Here is a 15,989-nt window from a genome sequence, read left to right on the forward strand (position 1 = left end):
AGAGCCCAGACATGAGTATTTGTCATCAGTACTTTGGTCTTGAGCTTGGAGTTAAGCCAAAAGAAAGCATTTACTTCTTTCACACCAGAGACTTTGACTTGGCATCGTGGCAGGAGTGGATGGCAATCAAGAACATTTACTGGAGACTTGCATATAATTTTTGTGTCTGTACTTTAGCATTTTTACATGGAAGCTTTTGACATTTACTCATCTAAAGATAAGTGCCATAATTTTGACTCCACTGTGTTTCTGAAGTACTCTGTAGTATGAATTAGCTGTATATGTCACTGGAAAGGGAAACAATCAGAACCAAGTCCTACACTGTCAGGTGTGTTTGTTCCAGCTGCATGTTTGAACGGCTCAGTTTGAACCTGGCAGTCATCTAACAATGGCTAGATATTTGAGGCAAAAGCTTCTGAGCTGGAGCAAAAGGCACCTTAAATTCATGACCCTCCTGCCGTCACTGCCTAAAAAGAATAAAATATTGGGAGGTGACAATGGCTCCTTTTGTTGATACATGGGTATTTTATGGTAATTCCTAGGGCTCTGAAGCATATCCTACAAGCTGTTTGTTCTACAGTGCTGAGACAGTCGTTAGGTTTTATGTAAATGATCTGTGGAATAATACAACAAAAAATGTGATACACCCCCCCCCACCCAAAAAAAAAAGAAAAGAAAAGCTATATCTGTACCAAGATATTTTCAAAATTAAGCACTCCATCAAAAACTCACAAACATCTATTTATTCACACAGAGAGAAATATAAAGTTCTCCTTGGAGTTGTTCCTGGCCGCCCGGTAAATCCACTGTTTCCTGACGTCTTTTATTCTGACTCTGTAACTTCTGAGGAAAATGTCTTGGGTTTTGTTTGCTACCTACCGAGCTTCTCTTTTCTGTTTTTTTTTTTTTTGTTTTGTTTTTTTTTTTGGGACTGGCGATTGTGTTTGTGTAAAAATATCAGTTACTGGTTACATGACATGGCATCCACAATAAGGATGAAGTCATTATAGTAATTCGCTTGCTTGAATGTTGTTTGTAGGAGTTGTGGTCTTTTCATGAAGGAATGAACTCTGACACTGGAAATAAGTCCTCTATACTCTTGTTGTTGTTCAACATCCTCAATTTTGTCTTTTCTTTCTTTTGTCTGTTTGAGTTATTTTGTCTGTGTAAGTTTAAGAAGTGAACTAGAGGAGACTGTTTTGTTCTGTGTAACTGCACAGTGGGGGTCTCATCTTTATCCTCTGCCCATTCCTGTGAAAATAAGAGCCATTGTCTGGCTGTGCCACTAAATACACAGCCTTTTGACTGCAGCTGAGACTGCACTGGGCTCATCTGCTGGCATATTGTCGTGATGAGATGCGGCCAATTAGTATGAACCGCTCGGCTCCGCGTCTGTCTGTGGCAGCCTGGGAAATAAAAGCTCCAGCAGCACACTGGGGTCAGCAGTCTGATCGAATAACCTTGTCTTTCAAGTTCATGATGCCTGACAGTCTGCAGTGGACATGCGTCATGGTTTTTCCATTTCTCTTCACCGACCTTTATTTCTTTAAAAATGGGAAGATTTTTTTTTTTTTTTTCTGGGATCATTATGGTACAATTTGCTGAAATCGTACTGTGATTGAAGGAAAACAGTCCACATGTATGACTGTCATGACGTTTGCTCTCAAAGCGCTGCTGTGTGCCTTACACAGCTTTTATGAAGCTACCAACTTTTACTCCAGGATCCCTTTGAGCTTATAAGAGGTCCCCAGCAAAATGCGGATTAGTGGAAGTTTTTCAAAGCAGGTAATGTTGACTAATTGTGGCTTGAGATGTTCCCAGACCTACAATAAGCTGACTGATAAAGTCCTCAGTGCAAAGATTCTGTAAAATTCAGGCTTCCTGTAAGTGAATTTATTTAGGAAGTTGTCTCCAAAAGCCATACAGCCTCATCTGTATTAATGTGTTGCCTAAAATAACCCTTTTGTCCATTTGTGTCAACCCAAACTGCAGTGGCATGCTGCCCAGCCTGAGTCACCCCTACCAGTCATAACGTATTGGCCAGGACACAAGTCATTGTGAAGCAGAAGAGGGAGGAGATATTGGGGGAGGGGGGGGGGGCACACCGTCTGTGGCACATTAATACCAGACGTTTGATGAGAAGGCCAGTGAGGGGTGGAGGAATGAAATATTCATTGGGGATGATGACAATATGGGCAGCGGTGAGGATAATGTGTAATATTACCTACTGGCTGCTTTTGTGGGAGCTGATTTGTGTGTGTGTGTGTGTGTGTGTGTGTGTGTGTGTGTGTGTGGGGCAACATGACCCAGACAGACTCTATAGGCCAGTTTCTATCAGAACAAGAGGTGTGTCATGACACCCTTCTATGGAACTTAATGCCTACTTAGTGTACGGCAGATATGAGGAAAGCAGTCGTTCCATCCCCACCAATGTAATCCGAGAGAGCCTGAGAGCGTTCAGTATTTCAGTCTCATCAGTCTCAGAAAATGAGCATTACTCTTATAGAGCTTAGTCAGGCCAGTCGGACTTTAAAAATCTGTTTATTACAATTGAATTGCTGTGATCTTTGCCTTCGCTCATGGTCGTTTGGAGCTGACACATCGTGTTCAACAATGTGTGGCTCTTATCAATGACGTTCTTGACGGAGAACATCCAGTTTTATATGGGCCTGCTTTTCCAGTGGATGGGACAAGACCCATCTCATGAATTAAAGGTCTACACCTAAAGCAACAATAACCAGTCTTTTCATATTGATGGATAATAATGGATAACACAGCCAGTTATGTGAAAATGATTTCTCATCTGGGCCACAGTGAGAAATGGATAGTCACCTGACTATGCAGCTTCCATCAGCTTGCAACAAACACTCTGTGGCCAACACAGTTCTCATTACCATTGCTTCATCAGAACATTTCTGAAGTCATAGTTTTTCATTCCTGCACGTCAGCGCTTTTCTTTGCCCTTCACCCCCACCTGAATATATCAGAGGCATGATGTGAAACTGTGTACATAAATGAAAAATACCATAAGAGGAAACATTGTCCTACACTCCACTTTGATTTTAGAAAGTAACTGCATGACGTGCAGCCTGTTTCAGTTTTCTCCAAGAGGGCAGTCTTTTTTTATTTTTTTTATTTTTTTTTTTTGGTCAAGTAATTATTGCGTCAACCAGCTTTAAGCACCATCTATTTTGTAAGGATGCATGACTTATGACTGAATGCCCCGGCACGTAGTAATCTTACAGCAGCACCTCCAAAAATCTATATTAAAATCAATAGTAAATTTGCTTCACACTCCATTGTTGGGAAGATTTAACAGGTCTTCCGTGGGATGAGACAAGTCTGGGTTCAGGTATCTAAATCAAACATCTCTAGTTTTTATTTTAGGGGCATTTTATGTCTTTACAGACGTTTACAGAGAGATGATGAAAAATGAGGACAAAGAGGAAGGAGGCGAGAACAAAGGGTCACTGGCCTTGCTCGCAGAACCCACAGGATTGTGTACTTTTTACGTATGTAAATAAGGCAAAATTTAAATTCATATTATGACACATCTTGAAAATATAGAGCTCTGACACATCTGTGGTTGAAGGTCGAACAAATTATTATTATTTTTTTTTTCCCTCCTTTCTTTGTTCCATTTTCAGTCAGACATATTGGCATTGGCGTCTGAAACTCATTAAATGCTCTGCATGAGCCTTAGTGCCGTTTTCCCGGCAGATCAGTGTAAGGTGAGCTACGTACGAACAGCACCTTTTAATCTTCTGCCTGTCCAAAAATCTCCCCTCAAACATGTGTGACACTGACCGCAGCCAGTGGCTGTCCATTCCTTCCATCCTGAGCAGGGTCAACAAGGTGAGCCAACCTCTCTGCAGCCCTTGCTGACCCTCGTGAAGTGACACTGACTTGTTGGCAATGCTCAAGTTTCTCACAGATCAAATGAGCATCCAGGCCTGTTTGCCATTTAGCAAGGCGTCTGTAGCCGCCACCCCATTGGCTTGAAAAGATTTCGGTTGGCGGGCACAGTGATAAAAGTACAGACATGACAGTAATAAAAAAAAAAAAAAAATTAAAAAAAGCTGACAGGCTCTGGAAAGGACTCACTCTGTTTCTCCCCTCCTCTCCATCATTCTCATTTTGCCTCATATCTCCTCTCTTCCCTCATCGCTCTCCTCAGCTCTTGGTTCTGATACACTGGCGCTGTAGTCCATACTGTCATCTGTATGGTCAACGGAGCCTGACGAAAGGGGAGGAGAAGCGAGACAGAGGGGGCAGAGAGAGAAGAAGAGATGTCTGGTGTATATATGGGGAAGGGGAAGAAGTTCATCAGAGTTCCAGAAGTCCTTGAACAAAGTGACCTTGTGGAGGAGGACGAAGGATTCAGGCATGGCTGCCCCCACCCGAGAGGAAACCCTGACCAACACGCTCTCAGATACGAAGATTTCTTTATCACATCAGCAGGATGAACCTGAGTCTTAATTATTAACAGCTTTCAGTCATACCGGTATCGATTCATGTCCAACCAGACGTTACAGCTGCCCTTGCAGCCCAAGGGCCTGTATCACTAAGATGGACTCTGACCATGGCGTAGATATAACAGTCAGACTTAAGATGGATATCCAAATTCAGCACTGGATGATAGTTAATGTAAGCAAATCAAGACCTTCGTGGTAAAAAATGTTCACCTGAAACAAACTCTTTTTTCAACTTGAATTCAACGGTTGAATACAAGGGCATTTTACTTTGGTAGACTGTATTTGGCAAGCAAGGCTATCAAAAAATAATGATCTGATATCATGTTTGGTGCTACTGGACAGTGCAGTTGTCATTGATTGTTACCATGGAAACATCTGTCTTATGAGGTATAAAATATTTTGGGGCTTAAAACTGGTCAGTCTTTCTGTTTGCATCAGTCTAAACACTAATCGCAATGCAAAGTCTTTTATCCCCTCAGCTATTAAGCTTTCAAACACATATCCCAGTCTTTTGAGATGAACTTATTTTTACCTATTTATTTTATAGTATATATATTTATTTATGAGATTTATTTGTATATGTATATGTATATGTTTTTCTTCCCGTTTCCTCAACTGATCTGATTATTGATTGATTGTTTGACTGTTGGTCTGAATGTGTATGGAAAGCAGCAAACAAAATGCCCATTTGGGATTAGAAAAGGTGTCCAAAATCTGTCTGTCTGACCAAACAGGCAATTACATTACAGACAAGTCTGGAATATCTCTTAGACCAAGTCGAGGTGTCAACCTAAAGTCAAACAGCACATTGACAGCCCAAGTATCTTACTATGGACAGTGGGCATTGATATTAGGGTTTGCTTTTTTTTTTTTTTTTTTTTTTTTAAAGAAAGTTATGGTTTTATCTCAAGCCTTTGCCTAATCTATGAGTGAATTGCATTTTTGACTGTGCAGCCTATGGATCCCCCAAAATGTCCTGTGAAATATGTTCCCTGCCTCAGTTATCTATGTTCTCCACAGACAGTGAATATGAAAACACTATTCTAATGAGGTTTGTTTTGGTTATCTTCAAGGCACAGCCACACCACACATTAAACAAAAAAACTAAAAAACAAACAAGATACAATTTCTGCTAAAAGTTCTTTGTGCATCAGTTGGCATCGTCTGATCAAAACATGTCATGTAATCCGTTGCAGCGGCGTCAGGCTTCGGAAAACGTCATGTTTCAGGATGATTGAGGACAATGGCACGAGGAGGAAAAGCGGACTTAAAGTTTCATTGTCTCCTTGTCTCACCCTTCACACTTTACTGCACAGCCGTGGCAGGATACTGATGATGCTGCCAGATACTACACACATGTTTTGATTAGGTTGAATATGCCTTTCCTGATTAATTGGATTAATTAAGTGGCTGAATAGTCGGCCAAGTGATAGCATAAGAGGGTTTTGTGTGCTAATTTGGTTTGATAGGTGTGCGGTGCATGCAATTATGAGAGCTCTGTCGATGCGGTTGTGTTGCTGTGCACTTGTCTGCTAGAGACATTGACTAAGATAGAAGAGGTGGAGTGTGTGAGATATAGAGAAAGCGACAGAGTGAAATGGTAACTGACCTCCACTGTCGGTTAGCCTGAGGATGAAGAGGTGACACGCTGAGAACGGGGGAAACTAGTGTGAGAGGTCTTTGGTGCAAGAAGAAGATGGATGAAACGCTGTTGGAATTTAAATGGACTATGTGCAGCTTTCACCATCAAAAATCCATTAGCACATTAATTTGGAGACATTAATATATTTAGTGTGAGCAATCAAAGCTGAGACTTGGTTGGTCTACACACTACTATGTTGCATGTTAAATAAGACCCCCGCTGTGCCAGAACGCTGAGCAAATCTGCTGGAGAGCTTTATAAACACAGAAAGAAACCACATTTCTGCATGAAAAGAGGACACTTTGGGAATACAGTGAAGGCCTGGAGCGATATTTACAGCAGCTGCTGGAAGACAAAAGAGACAGAAATTCAGTTAGATATGTATAGCATGACAGCAACGGGAAAAAAAAACAACTTTGGCAATTAGACTCAATCAATGTGATTAATCATGGCCCCTGAGCAGGATGCTGTGGTCATGGTTAAGGGGTTAGTGAGATCATGTTGGCGATTGGTTGTGTAAAAAAATAGGTCTGGGGTAAAAAGCCCTGATACTGAGAGTAAAGAGTGAAAAATGATGGAGCAGGCAGGATGATGTAAGGATGTGAAAATAAAAACTGAATGTGAAGGAATTCCAGTGACGGAGGAGGTTGGAGCAGGAAGAAATGAAACAACCACAGCATATAGCAAAGCCTAATATTAGTAGAAAAGGAAAAGGATCTAATTGTATCACATCACAAAGTTTACTGATTAGAGATTTGACATTTTGTAACATTGTCTAAAAAATAAAATAAATATATGCCACGATAAATGTGTCCACGTTAGTATGTGAAATATGAGTCAGCGTGGATTTATCTTAGATTAGCTCTTGTTACAAGTGGAGACTCCAAAAAGTTATATTAAATTGCAAAAGTTTGTGGAATGGTAGCTATTTTCTTTTCCTCTCTCTCTTTCTCTAACTCTCATCTAAAGCAAGTGAGTTATTTACCCAAATGTCAGTTGACACAAAGGTCACTGACATAACTTTAATTGATGCTGGCAGCTTGTGAGCAAACCGTTTCAAGCAGCAAATACAGAGAAAGATGGTCATTTATTTTAAGATAATATTTCCGCTCATTTGATTAAATAATAGCTCTTTCTTTTTTCTTTGTTGACTGTTTGCCAGCTGTCCTGATAAGAACAAAGTTGAATTTAGGCACTGATGTACTAGCTGCTAAAACTAGCTGGTTTCTGAGTTTGTCAAAGATCCATTACTGAGTTGGATCAATGAACTTGAACATAGATTGATTATAGCTGCTTTGGGATTGACTTGTAAAAACTGCATATTGCAGAGATACAAAGTAAAGAAGAGTATCTCTTAACCATAAGGCTAGCCTTGTAAAGCATTTGTCAGTGGCTTTTGACAAGTTCAATTAGTTTCTTAAGATTTTATAGAACCCATGTTATTGTTTATACTTATTTATATAAATTATATTCATAATGTTTTTACAGCCCATTAACCTATTTGTCAGCTATTCATAAAGCCTTCATATGGGCAGACCTATTATGAAGTGGTACCTAAAATAGATATGCAAATTGTATGTGGGAGTTTCTTTAGTCTGAGGTTTCTACCACAATCAATAGGAGGTTTACTGTCACGCTCAGCGGTGTCCAATGCTGCACAAGTGAAGTCAGGCTCACACAAGATGCTGCTGGAGCCAAACACAGCAGCAGGTGTTTTCACTGATTAGTGTCTCCCCCTCTGACTCAAAGTGCTCTAATCAGCATAATCAAACGTTCAAGTATTTGCTGCAGACACACGACCTGAACAGCACACTTTGTTTTCGGCCAAGTTACCCTCGTCTAACTATTGGTCTTCCTACCTAATGTTCGTCTCTTTGTATCAGAGTTTCTCCCTCTCCCAAGCACCTGTCCCTCAACTCCTGTAATCCTCGCATCTCTGCCTGCTGCTGTCCTTTCTTCTCTTTCTCCGCGCCATCCTTCATGCTGAGGCGTATCCCTTGCCTTCAGACGTTAATAATACATGGACGCCGAAGCTTCGGATGTGGAGTGAGGAGGAGATCTCTTCCCGGGCTGCTTTTCTGTCTGCTCACCTCCTGGGACCTTCACACTCACAGCATCTAGCCAGCTGCTGAGAGGAAAACTGAGCGGCGGTCGTTCTACTGTTGCTGGCTGTTCATCCAAGTGTACGCACAAACACGCATCCAAATCTTTACATAGCTGCTCTGTCTGAGATCTGAATGCAAATGAAATGGATAAACTTTGCTACAGTCAGGATAATAGACCATCGTTACTTACATTGTCTTTGTGGCTAATTTATTGTACAAATCAAGGAAAGCACCTTTTCATTGGAAACATCTGCTCACAACAAACCCCCAAATAATGAAGCGCTGCCTTCTGGGTCCTTTAATGAAATGACGATTATAAATTCTCTCCTAGTTTCCTCCTCAGAAGCCCTTTCAAAAACATGACATCATTAAAGGGACAAATGAGAGCAATGCTCCCTCTAATTGATAATCTCATTACCTATGTCCACCAAGCTATTAACAGCCGCCATCCCCCTACACCCCCGCTCTGTACTGCCCGGGTCGCTGGGTCACGACTGGGACATGCATATGAAAGCAGCCAGCATTAAATTGGTACAAGCTGGCTGGGCCACCATGTGCTCTCGTGGCTGACTGCTGTCAAATGGTTGTCCAGGACAGACAAACATTTCAAAGGGCCACCGCCTGCAACCAGCTGTTCTTTGATGATACAAACGGAGGAAGGGACGCATAGGAATGTTGGATGTAGGGATCTGGCTCTGGAGGTGTCAGGTGTCTGAGACTGTTATCACCAAAGCCCACAATGCCTCTGTACTTCCACTTTGTGAGATGTCTAGATGCACTTCAGGAGAAGTGTTTGAAGAAAAAGATTCCATAATTCATTCAATTTTATGCGCCCTGTGTCTCTTGGTATTCCCTTGATGTTGTATTGTAACATATGACCTGGGGCTTCTTTGTGTTCAGCTTCTAAGCATCGTCAGTATTTTACTGAGAGATTAAAATTTGTTTTCATGAAGGCTTAATAGGCTCTGTGTAAGACAGCCAACAAACACATCTAATATCAGATTTGGTTCATTCACAGACTGCGGCCAACACTACAGGAATGCATTGCCACTCCAGAGCAGCATTTCATTAATCAGTCATTTTCAATTATTTCTCTGGTTTACTTAATTTAGTTATATCAACATTGGGGTAAACACTTATTTGCATGAAAAACATCATGCGTTAATTAGTTTTTGGTCACTTGGGGACAACACACCCACCTGCACAACTCTGACGTCGTATCAAATCAAGGTGAAAAGATGCTGGATAGGGGAAAATAATTATATCTCTCATTACTAGACCTTTGATATTATATTAACTTACTCAACTGTTATTATAAAGATAATGATTTAACTGAAACTAAATTGTTGCTTTTCAGTCAATTCACATAACCAACTTGTGAACTAAACAATTCTGATAGATGATATACTTGTACTTTATCAAACCAGTAATGATAAGTGGCTGAAAATCTTACATCCCCGGGTGAGTTGAGTTGGCTTGAGTGAGTTTGTATTTGTATGTTAATTAAATAATAAATAAGTAAATGACACATTTTGTAAACTCAACTACAAAAGCCTAGCAAAAATTGTTTGCGTGTTTGTTCCATTAGGTTGACGAGTGAAAAAAACAAAATTAGTTGCAATCAAGGCCAGGACCCCTGTCAACATGTAGTATTTAGTATACTCCGGTTTCCTCCCACCGTCCAAAGTCTGTCTGTCTCTGTGTGTTGGCCCTCTGATGGTGACCCCTGCCCTCACCCAGCGTGAGCCGGGATTGGCTCCAGCAATGGAAACGGATAAGTGGTGGAAGAGGAATGGAAAAAAAATAAAAAATAAATAAATAAAATAAATATTTAATGGTCAAAAGACCCCACCTTCCAATCTGGTAGACCGATCTTATTAAAAAGCTCTTACTTGTAACAAACTCACATGGCAGTGACAACATTTAAAATTAATCATTTAAAACACTCATCACAAAAAAAGAGTGAAAAGAAAATTCATCCATAAATAGTTGAGCTGTAATGTAAAGTCATATTCCATAAAGGGTCGAAATGTTTAGGTTTTGTTAAAGAGGGTAAAGTGATCGATTATGAATATACCTCCCTGATGAGTTGATCGGTGATCCACCTGTTGGACCTTGAACAGATAATCGGGATTGATTAGTTCTGCCTGCAGAGGTGATGAAGCTGCCGGAGAAGAATCCGTGTTTCCGAGCATTTTCAGTTATATTTCCCCTTTTTCAGGTAGGTTATGAGTATTTTTGGCTTTGAACTTCAGAAGATCTTTCAGAAATGTATTCATGTGTGTTTTATGTACATGTTAGCTGTCCTCGGGATGTTTTTAACTTTACTCTCGTTGATTGATGGACTGCCGGAGCAGCTAGCTTAAGTCCGTCCTCTGTTTACCTTTACAACTTTAAGAAAAAAGGATTGTGACAAATATTTATTCATTTAAAATGCATTTAATTCTAATTATTTCGTTTCATTTTTAATAAATGAAAGATTGATATAACCTACCTCATTTGTTATTTTTGAGTTTAGCTTTTAGAGGAAGCCAAAATCAAATAGAGGTACTACACGTTGTACTTACCAGATAAATGTTAAATGATAAAAAATGAAGTGAAAGCCTACCTGTGAAATCAACAGGAGATATTTCTTGAGATGATGATATTCATGTTGAAGAATTTCATAACTGTGTTCATACTTTCTTGAACAAATACACTGTGAATGAAGCTGCTGTGGAGGAGTGTTTGCGTTCATATTCCCCCTTTTCAGCGTGTAACAACTTTATACCTTATTGTGACATTGTATTTTATTCACATCTGGCACATACAACTTGTGACACGATCATGCTGTTTTTTTTAACCAGGAAACCATGATGACAAACACCCAAGCTGAAAACTGCAGACAACCTTACGATGGCATCGCAACAGCTGTCATGCCTGTTATCGACATTTTGCCGTCGTGACCAGTCAACCAGTCATCACAGGTTGGACCACACACATCTCTCACTGGCAGGTGAGTTGTGGTTGGTCAATACTGAGACATACCTTGATATTTCCTGTCTCATGGAGTTGGAGGTCAACTGCAAGGCAACTTGGCTTTGCTGATTAAGTTCAAAGCTGCTCAGTTGACTTTCTTGTGATTATTTAGTAAACTTCCTGGAAACAACATTAGCTCTTCGACTATGGCCGCAGGAGGAAGGGAAGCGCACTCAATATCTGCATTTATTCAGCCAGCACCTACTGTAAAATTGAGCACAATTGCCTTGTCGCAACACAAACCAGCTTCATTTATCCTTCCAAGAGAAGTCACAAATGAAACTGATCTAAGGCACATGACAAAGTCACGCTTAATAAATAATGAAGGATCACTTTTTGCACTTGGTTTCCAGAACCAACATCCAACTATGCAATTTCCTGTAATTTCTTTTGCAGGAAAATGCATAAAAGGAAGTGTACTCTAAAATGCGTGAAATGAAGTATGTCATAAAATGCTATAAAATGTAGTTTGTCATCTGCAAACAGTCAGGTTGACTCTGTTGACCAGTTGGTGACAGAGACGTTGATGATGAAGCCTATATCCAGGACCTCTTAGTGCATGAAATGTATCATGTCAGAGAACCTGAATTTTCTTAAACGAGGTGATACCTTCGCTGGTTAGAATCAGGGAAATCTGTTAAAATGCTTAAGAATATGTTTGGGTTTTTTTTTTGCGTTGTGATTTGGCATTATCTATCAATAGATTTTCATCCATACCCAGATTCACCTCATCTGTATCATCACCGCTGAAGTGTATGCGGCTCCTGTCGCAGACTTGCTGATAATTGTCCAGTCAGGCTTGATCATCTGTGACACTGACAGTTTGTGGGTTCTCCTTAAGATACAAAACTCTTGTGGGAATTGATCAAAGCTGTCATAAGTGATGGAAGAAGGCATTTCCTCCATCGACACCAAAACTTTCACATCTCCCATGATGTAAGAGTTATTTTAGCACTCATGCAGACCATCATCAAAGATTAAATACATCTCACATTTGTTAAAACAGAAAATAGGACAGTGACCAGAAATGCTACAAAAATGTATGATTTTTCTGCAGATTTTTATTGATTGCTTTTGGAGATAGTAACCATGTTTACCTCACAATTTCAAATGGTGATAACTTCCCATTTTCTTTAGCTGCCCCTGCAGCTCATTCACACTTCCATGAACCACTGATGACTTGATGACTTACATAAATAAAGTGGAGGTGTGGGTGGTGCTCAGATCTGAAGCCAGGCTATGCCAGAATACAGAGACGTATAAAGTTAGTCAGACAATGTACAATATATCCATTGACAGCAAAAGCCACGGAACAACTTGCTAGTGGAGCAAGCCAGTCTTGACTGTTTCTTCAACGTGCAGTCAGATTTGGACGTGGGTAGAAATGGCAACTATCTACAAAAAAAGCTGATCAACAGTATGCTTAGCGAGTGTTTCCTGATGGACGCCCACAGGCAGGTGGACATGAGTGGCAGCTTGGCATCCAGTGGTGGAGAGATCCATCATGTCATGACAGGAAGGAGAGGACTCTGACGTCTTGGCCTGCCCTGAGAGGCCAGCGCCTGTCAGCTTAATGAGGCTCCCAGTGACAGGTGATGTGGTCGTTAGATTGTGTGTTTGGGTTGGGTGTGTTTTCAGAGTTTGAACAAGTGCCTCGTTAACATGACTTCCACAAATGAAATGTCTGGTATTTTGTCTGGTGCATTCTCAGCAGTCTCATGTTCCTCTTTGCTTCGCTTCTCACGAAGATCACGGCGGCTCCATTTATAACTTCAGACCAGAAGAAGCTGATAACTCGAGCTTTGTTTTCCTCTGTGGTTCAGCATGCATCACAATTGATATTTGTGCAGCCACTGTATCTAACCTGCATCTTAATCTTTCTTGACTTCCAAATGCAAGTTATTCCAACCTGAGTGAGTGCACCAAAAAACTTTATGTATAAATAACTATTTGAACCTCACCATGTCTAACTTCCTTTTCTCCTCCAGCGCACCTCATTGCCACTGAAACTCCCTCACCTCTTCCCCTCAAACCACCCACTCATCTTCCTTTCCCATGTGTGGGTACTAGGTTCACACAGTAGAATACAGATGAGTCCAGCATGGATGCTTTTTATCGATTTCTCCCACACTACCAGACACAAGGATAATGAAAGGGTTTTCCTTGTTCTCCCCTCCAAGCAGCTTTGTGCCATATCTCAGGAGGTGTGGAAGTAGCTGTGGCACAATTTGAAGAAACTGGTCATGGTTTCAGTGATGCTATAAATTGCGGTTGTCTGATGTGTTCCAGCCATAGTCATCACATGTGATAACCAAGGGAGCAACAGATGACCAACACGATTGACCTTTGTAGGTTTTATTGCCTACTGCTTTTAGGATGCCTTTGCCAGATGTAATGCTGCCTTAGGTAATGTCACCTGAGTGTACACTACCCCAAATTAAATGATGGCAGGATGGGGCTGTGAATGTAAGTCTAAACTGTAATGGAATCCCACACAAGACAATGAGGAACTACACAATGGATGCAAAAATAATGTATGTTTTTTTTTTTTTTTTTTTTGCGCAGTCTGCAACCACACAAAAAACCTTCAGACTTGGCAAGAACACTTAATTACTGCTCAAATACACCTGCACTTGCTTAATAAATAGAAATAAACAAGGCAGCAACAACAAGCTGTTCAAGGGAGGACAAATGGGCCATTTTGGGTGAATTCAGTAGTTGAAATGCTGATCTCATAAACTGGTATGGTGTAAGTACAATTATACAGATGTTGATGAGTAGAGTAGCCACTTTAATTGTGATACAGAGGTGATTCAAGTCATAGATTCTAGACTGATGGACTTCCAGAAGCGACGGTGGCTGTTTGAGAGCATCAAGGGGCAAATTTCTCTTCTTTTAATCTGGTCGCACTGGGCTGGGTGTGTCTTCATTTGGTTGTTGAGAACTCTAATGGCTGCAACACTCTGGAGGATATAATTACTAGCCAAGCGGCATTCATAGATGCAAAATTTGCCTTCTTAATTGGTGCCATTTGCGCTTTAAGAAAAGAAGCTTTTCTTTGGTCCTCGTGTGAAAGGAGAATTGAGAATGGCAGGGCTGGAGAAAGACCACAAAGATGATGAAATAAACAATCTGACACTGAAGCTGGGGCACACCTTAATTTGTCACCTTTGTTGGTTTTGAGTAAGAGTCAGACTAGATGGTACAATCGGATGAGAAACTTGGAATTTTACAGCATCACAGTGTATGTCTCTATTGATTTCTTCACGAAGCGCAGCTCAAATGGAATATTGAGCTATTCAGTCTCTGAGTTTCTCTTTTTCTGCACCCAGAAGGGGGCCTGGTTTCCACAGCACCAAAGATTCTTATTATGGGACCATTACGAGCAGCTGCCCAGTGCTCACAAGTGATTGGTGTCGGTGCCTGCAGGCGTGAACTCTTGGCCTTTTCCACCGTGACTCTGCATCAAACATGCAGACGAGAGCTGAATGGCCTTGACAGGCAATCGCAGGTTAACACCCATGAGCTGAGATTACATGGAGAGATGCACACCAAAGCACTTAATCACATGGTTAAAAGGTTGGGTTTTGGTGGTAAAGGATACAGGAGAGTGGGTAGGTTGTAGCCACCATTTCCTGTTTTCTCATCTGACCACATTGTATTTCAAAGGTACAGGAAACTCTGTACATTTAAAAATAGCATTAAGTGTCCATGTAACCTCATTTTGAGCTCTCCTTGAGGGACTTTGAATTCATGAAATGATTTATCAGAGTTGACACATCAATTTCTTTGCACTCAAACTTTGCCGCATATGCTTTTGTTCATGAGATCATTTTCTTATGCGCACTGTCACAGATGTAATTTTTGACAGCTTTTTTTTTCCACCCACAGTAAAATACTGTCACTTCTAATCAAACTAGCACATTCGTCATTTTAGAGATTAGAAAAAAAATCCAGTCCTGTTACTGAAATACTGTACATAACACTGTACTTTGTTTTCATATGGTACATTAATATTCAGTGGAGCATAGCTATCATCCCCCATATTTAAAAAGAGTTTTAATTACATGTGCATAATTATACGTCTGCCCACTCTTTAAACATATTCACTGTGTTAAACAGTATATGCAGTAGCCGGCATACATTTGAGAGAAACCTGATTTGTGAATATAGTACAGTCAGTCCTCTCTCACCTCCCTCTTATTTATATCTGCCTTTTGCTGCTTTTCGCAGCAATCATCTCTTTGATTCATACAGAAGTTAGAGAGTGACTTTTGGTCAGCCAACTGCCCTCACTGAAAACTAGATTGGTCCACCTTTCACTGATAGAGATTTAGCAAATCCCCATCCATAACGCAAGGACTGCAATTCCAGGAATGTGGGATTTTGCTTGAAGGTTCCTCTGGCATTTTCTCAAAAGGTCACCTCAGCCATTCACTATTCAGTTATATAACTTTTAAAGGAATGCTTTTCACTGATATGTTCAATAGTAATGGCGCCTTATAGGTGGCCCAAGCCACGTATTGTATTGTGGTTATTGATCACAGGTTAACCGGTTCAGGTGATGTCTGTGCAGCATTTTATATCAGCTGCACTTGAAGTTGAAGCACTGACTAAAAATGGTTGCAATATTTTCATGAAAGGGACGGAGATAATAAGAAAGAAAACTAGTCCCCTGGTGATAGATATAGGTCCTGTACAGTATGGGAAGTTCACTGCATTTGTGGACTTTTTATGATGATTGAATTA

The sequence above is a fragment of the Echeneis naucrates genome, chromosome 1 (genome assembly GCF_900963305.1).
Source record: "Echeneis naucrates chromosome 1, fEcheNa1.1, whole genome shotgun sequence".
Lineage (NCBI taxonomy): Eukaryota > Metazoa > Chordata > Actinopteri > Carangiformes > Echeneidae > Echeneis > Echeneis naucrates.